Source organism: Myodes glareolus, chromosome 8 (genome assembly GCF_982192425.1).
Source record: "Myodes glareolus chromosome 8, mMyoGla1.1, whole genome shotgun sequence".
Classification (NCBI taxonomy): Eukaryota; Metazoa; Chordata; class Mammalia; order Rodentia; family Cricetidae; genus Myodes; species Myodes glareolus.
In genome coordinates this window covers 43,595,487-43,611,609 of record NC_142033.1, presented here as the reverse complement: position 1 = coordinate 43,611,609, position 16,123 = coordinate 43,595,487, and the positions used below count along the sequence as shown (strand labels likewise).

General features: G+C 45.0%; 1 protein-coding gene across 2 annotated transcripts in view; it reads left to right on the top strand.

Moving 5' to 3' along the window:
- Nwd2 (NACHT and WD repeat domain containing 2) overlaps window positions 1-16,123 on the top strand; it is a 155,669-nt gene that overhangs the window by 109,889 nt on the left and 29,657 nt on the right. The window lies entirely within an intron of this gene.

Below are 16,123 nucleotides of genomic sequence, written 5' to 3'. Positions count from 1 at the left end.
ACTTATTTAATTACAAACTGACTGTGAGTTGTTGCTTGCTAATAACCAGGAAAGCATTTATAAGTAACTACCCATCAAAATCCCACAGCCTGAACACAGAATGATGGAGTGACATAGTATCCATGCTGAGGAACTCTGCTGGCTTCCGGGGAGGGAGATGCAAAGAGTTGCACAATGAAGGGGAGGGGGAACTCCAGAGCCTCAAGAATACAGAGTAACCCCCCTTACCCACTGCTTTGCTTGCCAGAGGATTTGCTCACCTGCAGTCAATCATGGGTAGAAAATATTAGCACCCATCCAGGCCCTTTGGAGAAAGTGACCGAATTCATGTACTCTGATTACAGTGTATTGTTATAACTGTTTTTGTCTGTTTGCCATTCCCTCGCTGTGCCTGATTTACAAATTAACTTTATCATAGGCCAGCACACACATACATTAGAGGTTGGCTCTCCTGTGGCTTTCAGGCATCCCCCTGGAGATGAGATGCACGGGGCTGTACTACAGCTTTGCTTCTGTTACTCTATGGGGAAAAACCGTGGGAGAAGCAACTCCTGGAGAGAGGGTGTATTCTGAACTTGCATTCCAAGCTACAGACAGTCCATCCCTGAAGAGAAGTTCAGACAGTTGGTACCGGAAGGAACTAGTCACATGGACAGCCAAAAGCACAGCAAACATGAATGCTTGCATTTTCTCCTTCTTCTAGATAGTTCAGGAGCCAAACCTAGGGAATAGTGCCGCCTGCAGTGGGTAGATCTTCCCATGTCAATGAGTGAACAGCTCAACTCCCTACAGATTTGCCCGTAGACCAGCCTAATCTAGATTGTTCTTCACTGAGACTCCTTTTCCATGTCATTCTAGAGTCTGTCGAGTTGACAAACTAAACATGAATATGAAGAAAGCAAGAAGGGGTATATGGGAAAGTTTGCAGGGAGGAGGGAGCGAGGAGAAATAGTGTAATTATAATCTCAAAAAAAAGCAAAAAAAATATACTTAAAAAAACTAACTATGGCAGAATGTCCATCCCAAAGGGGTCTCCAGCTATGGCTGGGACAATCTGCTTGTACAGAGCAGTGTGTGGATTTGGGGCCAGAAAGATGGCTTCTGAGTAACAGAAATGAAAAGGTTTAGCTATTAAGAAAGACTTAAAATAAAGTTGACAATCCTCTCCTTTGCATTAGAGTGAAAACCTTTCATAATGAAAATGAGATTTCTGGGGAAGTATTTAACTGGGTGAAAGAAAGGCAGAGAAAGGAATCATTGCCAAAGGCCTACAAATGAGTGAGCCGTGGGCGTGGTTCCTGCTACAAGCTCTTACTGATGGATTGGCAGAGCCCCAAAACAGTAAACATACACTGTTTTTCTCCTCGGGAAGTGAGGCAGCTAAGTGATGGAGATCTCACCACCCTGGCTTCCCTCCTCCCTGTAAAGTGTCTTTTCTTTCTGCTCTAGGGTCTTCCCACAGCTATGAAAGCCTCATTCACTTCCCTGCATTCCAGAGGTGCAAAGACAATTATTTGACACATTATCTTCAAATTAAAATGTTTCTTTAGTAGAGGTGGAAAGAACTTCATACTTCTCATACTTGTGCGTGTATCACAAAGGCCTGGTAAATTCTCAGAGATGCTAAAAACTAGAGCACAGGTTAGCAGTCGTAAGCAGAGCCATGGAGTTCAGTTCCCCAGCCCAACTCTGGTCACCTCCCAGGCTGGATGCGCCTTGTGGAGTGCCTCGCAGAAAAATTGCCAGCGTCTCTTGTTCTCACCAGGGACCAATGCCAGCCTCTCCACCACCATCATGGGTTGTGACAACCAAGAATGTCTTCTGGAAGACAGGGTTCCCCTTTCCCCATTGAGAATCACGTGTGGAAGCCATTAGGACTGTCTTGGATGTTCAGACCAGTTCTTTCAGCCTAGAGAAGGAACTGGGAAGGGAGTGGGGCCGGCAGCAGTGTTCCTCTGAGCTGTGATGTCAGCTCGGCATAGCCTGAGCTTAGCTTCCACGGGGATTGCTCTCAGAGAACTTTGGGATCAGGAGGATACTCGGCAGCCACTGGCTTATTCACCGTGGTCTTGACCTCCTATCCCCACCAGGCCCAGCTGTCCAACACTTCTAGTCTTCTTTTTCTGTTGTTTTTTTTTTTCATTTGGTTGTTGGTAGTGGCTGTAGTTGTTTTTGATTTTGAGACAAAGTCTCACTGTGTAGAGCAGGCTGGCCTCGAACTCACACAGATTCACCTGCCTCTGGCTCCCAAGGGCTGGGATTAAAGGCGTAAGCGACTGCGCCTACAACTACACAAGCTGGTCTCGCTCTTGCAGAATTCTCCAAGGACCACACCCGTCTTTTTTGCCCTGGGCTGGCTGTGAACCTGTGAACTCAGCCAAGCCATCCTGACCCCAATATCACTCTGTCATAAAAGCACACCCAGCCGTCCTCAGGGGAACCCCTAACTGGCCAGCTGAGGGTGAGCAAGCCCTGGCTTCCCTTTCTGGAACTGTTAGCTGTGACCCACAGAACCCTGAGAAGGGAGAAGGCCTGCCTGAGAGTGTTGGCCTTGTTTCTTAGAAAACAAAGGGGCCACTTCAGGCTGGCAGCAAACATCCCGGGGAAAGAAACTCTGACCTTGGTTAGAATCAAGTTAGATGCAATTCAGAGAAAACTGTCTTTCACAGTATGAATAACCGTCACTGGGCTGGCCTTTTGCCAGAACACTTCTCTCTCAGAAATTTTACAAAAGAAACTGTCCGCCACCGAGTAAACTTTTGGAATCATTCCCCAAGAATTCCAGCCGTCTTTAATTTTTAAATCTAAGCCTTTCATTATTTCCTGGGCTTTACACTGTCATAAGAAAAAGAATATCTGAACTTTGTTAAACAGTAGAGAAAAATCTTTCAATAGAGAGGTATAACTTGAAAATTCCCAGAGAAGAAAATGCCAGCATATATAAAAATGCGAAGTGGCTGTGAATACCACCACAGAGGTGACGGGTTTCTGGGCTTTTTAGTAGAGGCCTCTGCACTTTAGCCTCTCTCAAAAGTCACTGAAAGGCTAAATTCTGAAGCAGCTGACACTCCCCTGACTTGAGTCTGAGGGAGCTGACTTCCTCCCTTCCCTCTGTCTCTACTCTTTACAGCTCCCAACACGACCAGGACTGTGTGAGTCTCTGTTTCTTCTGGGGTTTTCCTCTTCGCCAACATCTGGTTCCCCTGTCAGGCCTTCTGTCTGTTAAAGGTCAGATCCATGCCCAGGGCTGCTTTGAACTAATGTGATTCCTTTGTTCCTTTAGGCCGACAGAACACTTGCTACGTTTTGAAAATTAGTCCATTACTTTGGGAAAGAACTATGGAAAGAATGGTCCTTCAAACTCGCATATTATTCCATTCAAATACTCTCTGATGAAAAATAAAATAAATTGAGGGAGAAACGCATGCAGGCTACCGAGGAAGCCTTTGCAGTTCTAATCTACCAGCACTGCCTCTCCTTTCTCAGTACACTGCTTGGGCTAGTGCAGGCACTCTCCTGCTGCTGGGTCAGTGTCTGCCTTCATTCTGAGGTCCCCTTCTTAATAGTTCTCTTGTCTATTCCGCTGCCTTACGTTCATCTGATTAAACGAGAAGTCTCAATAGGGAGAGAGAAACGTTGCATGGGAAGTAGTTACATTATTTAATGGCTGGCAGGCTCAGTACAGATGCTAGACATACATGCAAAAAAAGCAGGTATTGATACATCCAAGCTGATAAGGCATCCCTACAGAAGAAACGGACATGTGATTGCTTACTGATGATATTCCCAAACCAGGAGAGTGGAAGAGAGGGAGAGTCTCCCATTTAATTAATAGCAAGGCTCTCTACCAGTCAGAGCACTGGTACCGAGTGTTCTGCAATCATCACAAATTCATTTTCCCCTTCACTTACCTGAGAGCTAATGCCAGGAGCAATCACAATAGTAAATGTAGACCGAGGAGTGTTATAGCAGCCTTCACATGCTCATTTCCCCAAAACATTACACAAAGCGGCTTTTGTTCCTACAGGAATGGAAGCCTTTACTTAACTCTTCCCAGATCCCCTCCTGCTTCTCCTGGGCTTTCTGGACAGCGATAGAGTTTGCACAAGACCCTCAGGGTGGTGGCTGCATTCATGGGACTCAAAGGGAGTGCTCTTTTAAACTTTGTTTAACTGGCACACTAAAGAAGGTAGCTCAGCTGAGGACAAATAAGGAATAGGGGTGGATTTGTATCATTACCTGTAAACACACTTTGCTGGGTTCCTTCCCCACCCTAGCATCTCTCACAGAAAAATCCTGCCATTACCTGGTCCTGAGTAACAGAAAGTCCAGGCTACATCATCCCCACATCCAGTTGAAAGTCTCACTCTCGTGGGTTTAGGTTCTCAGATCTGCCCAGAATGGGCCTGGTTGTTATGGTTCATGGAGCGTGGAGCAGGTGGCCCAAGGCTGATCCTACGAAGGTCCGCGGTGGGTGGGAGACAGACAGACTCACCATGCAGAGTAAGAACTTGGGTACAGAGTATATTTAGTGGGTATTAGGAAAGGTATAAGGGTAAGGGGGTTATGGAGTGGAGAGAGGGAGAGGGAGAGAGGGGGGGAAGGGAGAGAGAGAGAGAGAGAGAGAGAGAGAGAGAGAGAGAGAGACCAGCTTACCTCAGCCAGAAGGGTGAGATTGGGAGTGGGTGGGGCTTGTCTCTGAAAGGGACAGAATACCCAGGTGACACCGCAGGCCAGCACAAGTATAATCACAACACTGGTCAATTCTTATGCTAGCCTCTGTGGTCTTGCTTCGCAGGATTCCTAGCTGCTGGTCCTCACTGCTTCTGCAACCTCAAGTTCAATCAAAGGGAGTGGGGAATGGGGGAATGGAGCAGACATTGAGGAGCCTTAGCCAGCAGCCTGCCATCTTGTGTTGTCTGCCAACAAATAACGGCCCTTCCCTGGGGCTTACTGTGAAGAGCCCTCTGTGGAACGCCCCATTCTAACACAAGCAATGTTCTCTAGCTGGGACTCCTAATTGGGGCTTCTGGCCCATTTCCTCTCTTCTACCCTGCTGTTCACCTCATTTCCATTTACTGAGAGAAACTCTGACTCTGGCAGGTGAGAAGTCTCTGTACCCCAATATGTTTCTCCACCGAAGAAACAATCCAAATTAGACCAGATCAAGCCAATTTTTAGAAGTCTAGGTTTAATGGATAAAAGGCTCACCATGATTTTCCACCCACCCCCCAGAGAGGAGACAGGAAAGGAAGAAGGGAAAACCACGGGTCTGTTTTCTGGGGTGCAGTTTAAATACCCTGTGGGAATGGTCTTGAGCATCTCTGGGGGAGGAGGTCACCCTTTGGTGGGCTTTCTGAGATGCAGCAGGGTTTGGAGAGAGATGGGGGAGAGGGCTTGGGGGTGGAGCATCCACCCAAACATTCCCGACTCTTTGGGTGTATGCCAGGGCTTGGGGAGGAGCTTCCACCAGAACAGCAAGCAGCCTTCTCCGAGGAAGTCCCATCCTGGGGACTGGAAATGGAGGACAAGAACTGGAGTTCAAGGTGCAACTCTTGCCCAGCATGAGCGGGACCCTGGGCTCCATCGCTAGTCCTAAGCTTCTGCTGGTACTTGGGTTTTTTTTCCAGTGTTTCTCTTAAGATTAACTCCCCACCACGTGGCTGCTTCACAGGGTCTCTAGAGTCGCAAGCCTTCTAGAGTTCCTGGGGCTACACCTGTTTTACCACCCCACCCCACCTCCACCTCACCCACAACCACTCCTGACTTCATTGGAGAGGATTCTCTGAATTTCTTTAGCTCACCAGGTGCTGACCTCCCCTCAGTCTCCACAGGAAGTCTGTCCTGTGGTGGAGTTGGGGATGGGGGAGGGGAGCAGGAGGGAAGCGGCATTCAATTTGAGAAAGGAAGGAGCAAAGGGACTTTCTCCAGGTACCCACCCATACTTCCCTTCCCTTTTGAAGGTCTCACCTCCTGTTAAACTGCCTGGAATGAGAAGGGATGTTGAAGATGACGTTAAGGGTAGGGTGTGCAGTTTTTATTCAGGGCAGTCCCTGCATCATGTCACAAGATCCCACTTCCCTTATTTTGGGTCCCAGCAAAAATCCTGATACATCACAGAGACCTTGTGGTGCTTAGTTCTAAGTATCACCCTGGCCAGATTATAGCACACACAAGACTTTGATTCTTCTTCTTCTTCTTCTTCTTCTTCTTCTTCTTCTTCTTCTTCTTCTTCTTCTTCTTCTTCTTCTTCTTCTTCTTCTTCTTCTTCTTCTCCTTCTCCTCCTCCTCCTCCTCCTCCTCCTCCTCCTCCTCCTTCTCCTTCTCCTTCTCCTTCTTATGTACTGAGCAAAGTACCCAAACATTTGTTCATACAGTAGCCCAGCCATCATTATGAAGGTATTGTTTAAGGACAGGTAACATTTAAGTCAATGCTCCATTATGTGAGACTCGTACATCAGGGGAAGCCTTAGAAGACAAAATGGCTGAGATCTCCAAGGATATAGGGACCTGCCTTCAAATACCTTCTGAGCAAGCCAGCTCTTATCTCACGGAGCTCCAGCCTTGCCGTTCACTCTCTGACATTACTGTCCCCCAAATCCCATAATCATGTTAACCAATTTTTAAAAACGATTTTTAAATACATAAATGTATACACTCCATTTGTTTCTCAGGGGGAACCTTGAGGATCACATCCCTATTTAGCATTTCACACGAGGTCTCCTGAAGACTCGGTGTGGGCACTGTGATCTACCTCAGGCAGTCAGCAGACTCCATCCGTCATGAGCACTTTCTATTTATCAGAACCCGGAATGTTTCTCAGGACTTGATGAATAGATCCGAACTGCCACAAACAACACAGAGGAATGAGAAGACTTACAGACAGGCACATGCACTGCCCATCTGCTTGTGAAAGGAATCTCCAAGGAGCCCTCCCCAAACTGGAAATTAAATCTATCATGCTCAGCCCCAGTTTTCTCTGGTGTCACCCAGACCTGTGGTATGGGCACAAGAGGAAAGTAGCTAGAGAAAGAGGGGCTTCATAGCCCTATTACCAAGTCCCCAACATTTGCAGGCTCTCACACCGACAGAGGCTCACTGTAAGTACAGAGTATTTTCATTAACTGCTCTTTAAAGAAGTTGTGATTCTCCAATGTGTTTTGCCAAATGCTTGTCCCTAGCAACCAGTTGCCAGGGGAACAGTCTCTTCCCTGCTGCCACACTGTATCTTTCTGTTGCTCCCTTTCCCACTATGTGCTGCACATCGGCCACACTACAATCCTAGAAGGGCCTCGTCGCCAACATCCGTTTGGTGGAAGTATATCTTCCCAATTAATCCCAAATTGAAGATAGACCTCCCATTGCCCAAAAGCACAGCCTGTGATGGAGGTAGTCCTAAACCTAATTCTGTAATTGAGTGGATGGCGCAATTTCATCACCGCTGTTTCTAATTAAAATGATTCGTTTACTAAAACTTTGCTGTGAGCAAGGCATTGTTCAGACCACTCCATTCCAAGTACTTAGTAATCCTCATAAGCGCTGGAGGACTAGTGAAGTACTCAGGCTGGGGAGACCTGGCACCAAGAGAGGCTGGGACTCAGCCAGGGCCACCCGGCCACTGTGGACAAGCTTTGGTTTCCAGCAGTTTAGTTTCAAAGCCTGTGTTCTTTTCCAGGACATATCACCGTCCCAAAAGAGCATCCTGTCTAGGAATCTACCTTATCTTCATTGCCTGGACTCCTGGATTTTTTAGTTTTGGGGGTTTTGTTGTTTATTTTTGTTTGGGGGGAGGGTTGTTTTTTTGGTTTGGGGAGTTGGTTTTTTTGAATAATTAACCGACACTAAAATAGACAAAGGCATACTGGGTAAACTACAAGACGCTGAAGGCAAAGGGCTCAGAAATGCTTTCAAGGGATGTGCTCAGACTAGAGCCAAAAGTTTACCTCAGGGTATCCTGGTTGTAAGAGCAAAGAAAAGCTAGTAAATCTACCACCTCTCCTCTCAGGATAAAAAGACTCTTAGCACTTTGTAGTAGAAGGTGGCTGACATGTGAAAGGAATTTTTTTTAAAGATGATGTGTGTTTCAAATGTAGGTTTAGAAACAGTGTAGATGTCCACATTTGAAAGTCGATGGGAAGGTTTTGTCCTTATGAGTTTCCCACCCAACCCACGCGCGAACTCTTCAGATAAAGGGTGCTCACACAAGCAGAGGCAGTCACAGTTTTAATTCACGGACAACGGGAGCTGTGGCACCAACTGATTACGCATCCCTGGCCATCCTGCTTTCCAGGAACACAGAAGAAGACCTGGACTCAGCTCACCATGCTCTCCTTAATGTCACATTCTTTTTTCAATTCCAAATTTCAATTTAAATATATTTTATTAAGTTGTTTTTAAACAATTTTTCACATGTACGTGATGCATACTGAACACTTTCATCCTCACCTCCCAACCATCCCGTCAACTCTCCAACTCCTCTACCCGTCTCCTCCCGCCTCTCTCTCTCTGTCTCTCTCTCTCTCTCTCTCTCTCTCTCTCTCTGTCACTCTCATTCACTTGCCCGCTTGTTCATGGTTCATGTATAATCCTTTTGTTTGTGACCCACTGAGATTAACTAGGGAAATCTGTGTGATCATGCATTTGATGATATTCGCTGGAGCTTGGTGGGCTTAGTAGAAGATATACAATGAAAGACAGGATCCTTGAGCCTCCTCATTCCTGATTTAATGTGGATAGTGCTACTCTTCTATGGCCCCAACACAGGTAACTACAATTGTTGTAAGAAATAAAAATATTTTTAAACAATTAATGTTTTTGCCTCTTTAAAGGCCTTTATTCACTAACAATTCTTAAATTAGATATACCTTTAAAAAACTTATAAAGATTTCTCTTTGAAATCTCCTTTCTGAAAACTTCATCACTAAACTTAATGGCCAACTATGCCACTTGTCCCTTACTGTAAAGGGATCTCCTTGTTGATTTCAGGACTCTCCTTCAGTCCTAACTCTTCTTGTGATTTCTGATCCAATCTGGAGTGGCAACTTTTTCATACTCCAGCTGTCAGTGGATAACACCCATCATAAATATCTGTGTGTCCATGCCTGGAGTAGTTGAACTCAGAGCTATATGAACAAAAGGATTGCTTGAGGGCAGCAAAACACAGGCTGAAACTTGGAGAATTATGTACAGCCACATACCCATCATCCAGTGATAACCTGAGTCTTCAAACGTCCTCCTCCACACAGGAACTTAGATCTCTCATGCTCAATTCTGGGTTTCCTCTGCTGTCACCCAGACTCACTGAGAATAAATATAATTCCTTTAGTCTTTCACTATGGTTTATACTACACACTCTCGCTTAGGAGCGCAACTTTCCTTTCTAAGTGAAGAGGCCCTGGATCTACCCTCAAACAATAGAATTCAATGCCCTGGTTGGGGCCTGGACGTCAAGGTTGGGAACAGCTCTGCCAGAGATATTGAGACAGGAGCTACTGTGAGCCTGCCTGCCCCAGGGTTGCCTCCCTCTTGCTTGGGGACACCTCTTTTCCATCCCTTCTAAATCAGCAAGTAGCTGGTCACTGAAACTAAGCATCGTGGTAGAATCTATACCCTCAACCATCTCAAAACTTGAAGCCGTGGAAATTTAATCTAAATAGATACATATGAACAAATTACTCCTCATGAAGCTTTTTATTGGTTTGCTTCCCATCTGTTCTAATACTACTGGCGTTCTTCTCCAAACATGTTGCTATCTGCCCTGCACATCTTAAGCAATGAAGACGCCCAGAGCTACCAGTCCAGTTTCCCTGACAGTCCTTCCAGTGGGAAAACGAAGAGAAATCGCCTTTCTGGGTTGTGTTTTGGGGCATCAGGTTCATTCAGCACAGATTTTTCTATTTTCCTTTGACTGTTAACCAGACCACAGTGGGAAGGAATTGTCCATCCATAGTCAAGAAATTGGGAGTGGTAGCATTTATTTCCTCCCTCCAATGGAAAAGAATTCTCCATCACCATCAATTCACTTGGAAGGACCATTTTTCTCCAGTGAACATTCCTGATGCTTGCCAAAGTTTAGAAAGCTAACTAAGAAATCTCAAACACTCCGAATAATTTCCCTGTGTGCTTGCTTTTGACAAAGGGGCATTTTAAAGAAGCCCCCATAAAATGTTCTTTTCTGTGACTATTAGTGCGTCATGAACACAGAGGGAATTATATACAGCTAACCTCCGAGTTTACATTTGTTGAAATGGGAACTCGAAAAGTATGCCTTTCCCTAAAGAACAATAGCTTTAACTTTGTTGTTGTTGTTTCCTATAACTGTTTCCTATAGTTTTGCTTAAAAGTGCAGTCCTATGAGCCTTCCAGGACAGAAATCTGAAGGAGTCAGTGACCTGTACAGGTCTCTTTAGCTGTCTTGTATGTAATCATCAAAAGATGGGCATTATACCTTTCAGAAGTGGTTGCCCTCTTAACTCTTAACCTTTTAGAGGCTCCTCCCCTCTTGGTGCCCTTTCATTGGGAAGCCTCATTCAGCATGAGTGCTAGTGAAGAGCAACCATAGTCGACCACACTAGCATGTGGGATGCTCTCCCTCTCCATTGAGGACTGGAAGAAGGGGCTGTCATCTCCTAGTCTGCTACTCATTGCCGTCTGAGGAAATCCCTTCACCTTCACTTAGCCCAGTCCTAGTGTTAGGGGAAAGCATAGACACTCACCAAAGATACCACCTTGGCCTTGAGTAGTGCTATAATTTGCTGAGAAAAATAAAAAGCCCGCTGTCCTCCTACCAAGCTTCTTGCTGCATGTTAAGTCACCTTCTGTTTCTCAGTTGTGAAGATTTTCTAGGCTACTGACATCACCTTACAGGTCTATCTCCATCCCCACCCCCACCGCAATGGACCCATTTAAATACTTTTCGGGACCCTTCAAGCTTGACTTTCTTCCCCACCCTTTCTTCCACTGAGTTCATTTCCCCATAGACTGTGTGAAGCCTCACTGGCTCCAGAATGTTCTTTATCTCTCGTGGCTGCTTCGCTGTGTGCCTCTCTTCTTTCCCTCCCAAACCTGCATCCCCACAGGAAACTATAATTACTCGCGAATGAATGTATGACATCCTGTTCACACAGTGTGAAGTTCCAGCTCAAATCAATGGTCCTCTGCTTCCATGAGCCTATACTTTGATCACTCCCTCCCGGTGCAGTTAGCTCTGTGGCTGGGATCAGAGGGGTACTTGCCAGCAGCAAACAGAATTGTAAGAGAGAAGCAATCTTAGGGGAGTAACTGTAGATCTCTGTAAGAGAGATTTTTTTTTTTCCCTTTGAAACGTTACATGTTTTTGAACATGAAATCCTTTTTAACCAGCATAGGCCAGGTCGTTTTACAATCTAATAGTGGATCAAGAGATCATTTGAGTCTAGTGGATTGCCACCAGAATCTTTTTTACTCCATTAAAATGTAATTACATCATTCACCATCCCTCTCCTCCATCTTACCCTTCCCTTGCCCGCCCCCCTCACCACTCCTTCATAAATTCATGGCCTCCTCTTCTTTAACCCTTGTTGCTATTTATACATATTAATAAATAAATAAATACAACTTGCTGAGTCAGCTCAGTGTTACCCATATGTTTATGTTTCTAGGACTGGCCACTTGATATTGAATCACTAATTATGGTGACTATCCCTGGGGAAGACTGATTCTTTCTCTGTCTCTCTCAGCAGTTGCTAGATGCTTGTAACTCTTCATCTAGGGGTGGCGCCCTGTGAGATTTCCCCCCCTTTACACTGAAACCTTTGATGGCATGGGATAGAACAGAACAAAACAGGGAATGCAGTCAATCACTTGAAGAAACTCATTATTGGACCTCCACTCAAGAAATGTTGATTCTTTAAGTCTGGGCTAGAGACCAATGCACTCCTTTCTCATGTGTACATGTTTATATGCTTGAGTAGAAGCAGGGTCACAGTGCCAAGTGCATTCCATTCTGTAGATCTGGATCAAAAGGGTTTGAGAGCCATTGTTCTACTTCATAGACTATAGACTGAGGTCTACTAAAGGTCTTGGTGTTCTGACAGCCTTCATCTAGCTTAACATTATTATCAGGCTGGTAGGAATGTATCATCATTGTACTCAAAGATGGAGTGAGGCACTGAGAAACAGACACAATGACCTGTGTTGTGATGAGGGACTGATTGCACAGAAGACGTGGGTAGACTGTAACTGACTCAGAACGAGACCTGGATTCTAAGTTCAATTGTTATTTCTTCACTAATTAAACAAGTGGTTTCAACCCATTTAGTTCATCCTAAGGGTTAGCAGAACTACTCTAAATTTTATAAATTTTTAAATAGAATTCATATGAGCTCATAATGCTCTTATACAATAAATACACCATGGTGCTTGTCTTAATCCCCAAATAAGTCACAACAGTCATAAGGGAAAAAAAGTTGAAAATGATTCATGAGTGCTGAATGAATATTAGTAAAAATTATCTCCCAGCCCAAAGAAAACAGTGGGTTCAGATAATGTCATTAGTAATGGAAAGACCATTGGGAAAACAGGCCTGTAGGTGGTACCTCCAGCGCTATCATTCTCAATGGAACTAAGCATGGGTCAGGAGCACGTATGTGCTTCCAAGTTAAGACAATGGGAGAATACAGCCTCAACAAAACTTAACCTAACCAGGTCCAGTAGTACAGGCCTGAAAACAAGAGGATTGCAATTTCAAGGCCTATCTGGACCAGGCAGTGAGCCCAAAAGGCAAGGCCAGTCTAGATATCTTAGTAACATCCTATCTCAAAATAAACAGAAGTCAAAAGAGAGTTGTGTGTGTATTTCAGTACTAAATGTCTTGCCTAGCATTCGTGAGGCCCAGGCGAAGGAGAAAACCCCACCCAAACCTGAATAAAGTCATGGCTCTCAGTCTCTGAACATTAACCGAAGAAAATACGTGGAAATAGAATCAACCAGATGTACATGGAGAAGCCTGGGCAGACCATGATGTTCAACGTAGTGGTTACAGGAGATTTTTAAACAGAAACCCCAAGGTTCTGGCCTTAGAGTTTCTACCTTAGGAGGACGGCACAGAACTTGAGGAGAAGCCATGAATTCCCACCAAATCCCTGAGAGACACAAGTGCTGCTGCCCTCCCTGTGGAAACCGGACTAGACGATGATCTGCTTCTCCAACCAGCCAGTGGCATGAGAGGAAGGGCAGAGGACCAGGCAGTGAGCCCAAGAGGCATGCAAACCAGATGTGATATGTCGGCTTGCTCTGGGTCTCAAAGCAACAACTTCAAAAGATCTGATGAAATCTAAATCTAACTATGAGCTGATAGTGGGATTTGATTAAGTGATGATACTTGGTTCTGCTGAGTATAATAATATGGTAGCATTAAGCACTTCTTAAAGTTAAAAATTCTTGTCAAAGTCTTTTGTCAAGTCACATAGTCCTAACAGTGGGGGAAACAGACCAGAATGTTAGTAACTGAATCATATTCCTAGCCTATACCCAGTTTTCCCATAAGTCCTAGGGACTGAACTCAAGTCCTGTACTAGCCAGCCATCTCCCCCAGACAACTTCCTCATTTTATACAGAATAACTTTATCATGTGAAGATCAACCTTGTAGCAGGTTCAGTTAGCTCTTCAAATAACTGTGGGGGGGGGTTAGTTAGTATGTACCTGTGCATATATACATACATATGTGCATATATACGCACACACACACACACACACAAACACACACAAACACACACGCACATACACACATACCTTGGGCCAAAGGAGATGGGCAGTGACTAAGTGCTTGCTTTCACAAGCATGAGGACCTGAGTTTGAATCTTCAGAACTCATATAAAAATTAAAATAAAGCCACAGAGAGACAGAGGGGGAGAGGGAGGGAGAGAGAGAGGGGGAAAGAGAAAGAGAGAATAAAGGTAAATGACTTCTATACTCTAGAGGTAACTATATTAAAGCCATGCACCTCACCTTAGAGGTGTCATTCACGCTCAACCTCCAACTCTCCAAAGCTGGTATTTGAGGTTCCCTTCCCCTGTTTGATCTTACAATGGAAAACTGGTAGACATGAACACAATGAAAGAGGGGAAGGTGACAGCTCACAGCTTGACATTTGTAGAACAAAACCAGCGTACAAAAGAATTGGATCAGCACACTGTCCAATAATAAATTATTGACTAATTCATCAATAATAAAGAGCGAGCCACGCCCTGCGCAGCATTTGTGTGTCAGTCTCCGTTCTGAGCCTCTTGTTTGTACTAGCGCTGCTGGTCCACATGAGGCCCCTCAGTCTGGCTCTGCTGCAATCTACACATTGCAGATGAGGGCTCTGGATTACAGAGTGGTTAAGTAGCTTGCCTAAGGTCACACTGCAGAGAGCCTTGCCTACGGCTGTTGCTACCACCTTGCTTGTGAGAGATGAATTATAGCCGATGTCTTCTACTTAAGAGACAGTAAACAAATATCAGCATTTAAAAACAACAGTTTGGATTTTTTTTAATCGAAACTTATTTTAAGAGGTCCCAGAGTGCCTGAAGTGATGCACCAGCTATCTAGAAGTCTCCCCAGAGAAAATCTGGAATGGAAGAACGCAGACTTTAGAATGACTGAGCTCTGGTTCTACAGTCTGCTCCATGCCTTACTCCCTGTGGGTTCTTAGCTATGTTGCTGATCCTTAGAAATCTCAATCTGAGGTGTGAGCAGCAAATCACAGCATGGACATTGGGTCAAATAAGTTAATGGTATACCTTTAGCTTATATCCTCCTCATGTGGTGAACCAGCAATAGCACATAAAAGGTTTGCTAGATTATAAATAGGCATAAGATACTCAACATCTATAACTCATAAATGTGAAGTTTCGATTAAAATTAGGCATATACTAAAGGGAACACTTGTCAATTGCAGCAGGCCTTCGTGAGCCCTAGATGTAGCTAAGAACACCTAATCATGACACTGCTCTCATCGTCAAGACAGTGAATACTCAATAAGCCAATGTTCCCTGTGCCAGGAAAAGTACAGAAAAGCCTTTCCCTCCAGGCCTGTCCAGTACCTACCCAGCTGCAAAGAATAAATTGCTCTGAGAACTGTAAACCAGTGTCATGCTTGGTCAATCCAGCCTTCTGTACGACTTTCAAGGCAGTGAGAAGGGTCCCTGCAGGGCTATACACACAGACCTATTGAAACAATCCTTACAAATGATGAACAGAGCTGACCCTTCAAGGCAGCAGGATGAGAAGCCAGAGCCTGCTGTGGGCCAGATGTGGTGCCAGGAATCTGAGTTGGGAAGATATGTGCCTCGCAAATGAGCTGGGCCAGGAACCTCGCCAGCTAGAGGAGCCAGGCTCCACGGGCAAGAAGTCTATGCTAATATGTTTGGAATTAGAAACCAGGATATAGTACAAGGCCTAAATTTAAAACTTGTTGCCTGCTGGGTGCCTTTAATTTGAGCACTCAGGAGGCAGAGTCAGGCAGATCTCTATGAATTCAAGTCCAGCCTGGTCTACATAGTGAGCTTCAGAACAGACAAAGTTACATAGTCAAACTTTGTCCCAAAATAAATAAACACACTGAGTAAGTGTTTTATGAGCCTCTGGATTTGATCCCTAGCACCACATAAATAGGGCACAGTGATCCATACTTATAACCCCAGTACTCAAGTGGTGAAGGTCATCCTTAGCTACATTGTGAATTCAAGGCTAACCTAGGGTACTTGAGACTATCATATATCTCACACAGCCCAATGAACGCAATTTAGGAAGGAGATGGCTTACTTTCACTCACAAGCTGGGAAGTCATCACTGTGGGAAGTCAGTGAGGCCACTGGCAGTGGGACTAGGATTTATCCCCGGTGCATGAACTGGCTTTTTTTTGGGGGGGGGACCTCATTTCCTATGGAGGGATACCTTGCTTAGCTTCATACAGGGAGGAAGGGCCTTTGTCCTCCTTCAACGTGATTGGCAGACTTTGTTGACTTCCCATGGAGTGGATGGAGGGATTGGGTGAGGGGAAGGTGGGGAAGAAGCAGGAGGAGGGGGAAGAAGTGGAAACTGAAATAACTGAAATAAAAAACTTTTAAAAAATTAATCATCATAGATACCCTGTTCCCC